The sequence below is a fragment of the Corvus brachyrhynchos genome, unplaced genomic scaffold, assembly GCF_000691975.1.
Source record: "Corvus brachyrhynchos isolate BGI_N302 unplaced genomic scaffold, ASM69197v1 scaffold101, whole genome shotgun sequence".
Taxonomy (NCBI): Eukaryota; Metazoa; Chordata; class Aves; order Passeriformes; family Corvidae; genus Corvus; species Corvus brachyrhynchos.
The window spans coordinates 20893937-20897171 of record NW_008237239.1 but is presented as its reverse complement, the minus strand read 5'-3'; positions in this window follow the sequence as shown (position 1 = coordinate 20897171).

Sequence of the window (3235 nt, the reverse complement as noted above, 5' to 3'; positions counted from 1 at the left end):
TTCAGTAAAGGTGAAAGGAAACTGTCTGGAAGTATCAAATATTTTCAATCTCCTGTTGCGCCCAAGGCGACCAATACCACATGCAAACCCTTAAGAAAAAAGTGGCTCCTATTTCAAAGTGTCAGTTGGGTCCCATTATAAATACTAAAACTGAATAAAAATAAAATAATTAAACCAATAAATCACAAACCCAATAGCTGTGGGAAGCTGTAGCAGATCTCAAGGACAAAAGAAGCAGAAAAAAATTAGGAAAGTATATCAGACCTAATCAAAACCCCATTGAAATGAGTGGAAAGTCTCCCATGGATGGTCAAGGGCTTAATAGGTCAGATATGGACCATTTGGTGCCAATGGCTATAGTTAAAAATAATTTCCACTCTGATAATTCAGGAATAATTACGTGCAATCCACTGTGTCAGATGATGTAGAACTAAGATAACTTACCTGAATTTGCAGGAATTTTGTTGCTGCAGATGGGTATCATGTTTTAGATTCCTGGTGTTTCTGTGGTTGCGGGGGAAGTAAGACTGGGGTTTTTTGTTTGATTGGTTGTTTTTGTTGCTGTTTTTTACTCTTCTGTTGGGAACATTAAAAAATGAGGGTTCGGTTCTCTGGAGTCCTGAGCAATTTCACCTAATGTGAGAGACCCCTGATGTTTTTAGTGAGAAGCCAGTTAGCAAAGTTTGTGTAACTCATATTCTCACCACGCCATGCGTTGTCCCCTCTTGGGGGATGGTTGGCCCCTAGATGAGGACTGAAAAATTGGCCTTTTCCTTGGGTCACACGACTGAATAATTTCCAAGCAGTAGAAGCTGACTGGCTCTGGAGTCTGTGGTGGCCTCTCTGGAGATGTCCTGCCTGGGAAAGGATGATGCTGGTGGGATGCTGATTAGCTTGAGGAATCACATCATAGATAAGAAAACCTACCAGTAACTTTCCATAAAGAAAAAAGCTAAGCTGAAGCAGCAAGGGACGTGGTTTAGCTGCTTCAGCATGGGCAAGACTGTATTTCCAGCATCACCGAATCATGGTTTCTAAGAATTCGAGCTGTTGACAGATTTTCAAAATGTTTTGACAACTCATTTCACTAAGATTTTTTTACTTGGGAGTCTTGAAAATTTGTCACCGTTTTGCAGAAATACTTCAGGTTTTTTCGGTTATAAAGCAAGGGGGAAAAATTTATTTTTTTTTCATTGAAGTCCCACTAAAAATGTTTGGCCCTTTCCAAAGTAACTAGCTCTTAGAAAAACTCCATTAGCTGGATAAAAATCCTCCAGAGCTGTGGCTTAAAGGAAGGTCATGGTTTTGGTTGCTTTGATCCAGATAGCAGAGTTAGAGGAAACATCCTGCACCCCTGCTTGGGTAACACTCTTAAAGGCTGTTATATGGTTAAATGAATGATGTTTTTCTAAATTTTCTTGAATAATTGAATCAAGTCTTGAGGGACTTGGTGAAAACATCACTGTCTTTAGCACTGTTTGCCTAGAATTTTTTTAAAAGCTGATGGTCAGCTGTGAATTGGTCTTTATGCTAAAATTGGATCCCTGAGGTGTGGGAGTGTTGTATGCATGGCACCAGCCATTTGGTTTGTCAGGAGGTCAGTGTTTGTGAAAGCAATTATTTTAGTAACCAAAATGTGATGTTTACATTATTAGCTTGGCTGTTTAAAATGAAGCTTGTGCGAAGAAATGAGATGGGCTCATTAAATGTTTAATTAAACCATTGTCTACAAATAGGTTGTACTGCTAAACATTGCTTCTCTTTATTGAAGAATAAAGTTTAAAATGGTACTTTAAACCTGAAAAAGACCTGTTACTGTTATTCCTTTCAAGGGAATAGTTATTTCTTTTTCCTTTTTTTTTCTTTTTTTTTTTTTTTTTTTTTTTTATGGGTAAAATCCTCTGAATTCTCAACCATGGTTTGACTGCGTGACTCACAAGCAAATTAGCAAGATCACTTTTTTCACCTTCAGGGATACCAAGACGTCCACAGTTGTGTTCTTGGTTCCAGTACAAGCTTCACTCATGCGCGTCCCCACTGACCTTGTAGCAAATATTTGCCAAGAAAAAATATCAAGTACATCATTCAGGAGCTTTTTACCACTATATTGGCATGGAAATGTCTCAAGTAGTTATTTGGAAATGTCTCATACAGTCTGAAGGTAAACATGCCATACAGTCCCTGACCTGAAATATTCAGCTTGTTTGCAGTAGCTGGACATATTTTCTACCTCGTCAGTGACCAAAGGCAAATAGATCTGTAACTGCTACTGCAGCTGGAATTAATGTGCAGATGTTTTTGTGTTGCTCTTCATACAGCCCAACATGGGCTATATAAATTAGGTTTTGTCTGTAACATGTACCAAGGAAATTATTTTTCAGTGAATGGCCTTATGGTGAGCCTGGGTGCTTGACAAGCTGTGCAGGCAATGAGATGGTGCTCTTCTTCACTTGTACCTCCTACTGTATTTCAGGGGACATTCTCCTTGGTATTACCTTGTAATTAAAGGAAATGGATGAGGTATTTGGTAGTCTATGGAATCAGGGCCTTGGTAGCATTGTGAGCAAAGGTTTCAGTTATAATCCATAACAGAAATGAATATGCCCATTTTTAAAGTTAGAAATCTGGATACTTTAGGGTAGAGGGTGCTTCCCAGTACCTGACGTAGTGGGATGACAGATTGAGACAGTGAAAAGTATACTAACTACAAAGTATTTGGGGATGGGTGTGTGTCTCCTTGGAGCATTAGGTGTTACTAGTGTCTCCTCACCCTCCCAGGCACTTTTGAAGGTTTTGAAGCAGAAGACCAGTCCTGTAACCCAAATGGCCTTTTATATTCTCATGTCTTCTCTCTGTATCAGGGTGAACTTTTGGGGAGGGGAGAGAGAAAACAGACAGGCTTATTACTGGTCATGAAGCCATGAGTTGCCTCTTTCAGACAATTTGGTTGAAAACTAAGACATTTTATGGGTTGACTAGCAGGTGGTCTATGTGGAGTCTTGGCATGAAACTGTTTCCAGGTAGCAGGGCTGTGTAAGGCCGCATTGCTCTGCCAGTAGCACTCTAGCTTTCATGAGAGCGGAGCTGAAGAAGCTGATGAGAGAAACTTGATAATCCTTTGGGAACCATTTGTTGAACTCCCAAACTCAAAATCAAGTCAGGGTGAGAGGTAGAAGTCAGCCAGTGAAGGTTTTGGTTTGCTAGGTCAAACTGCAAGGGGATGCTAAGCTGTAGG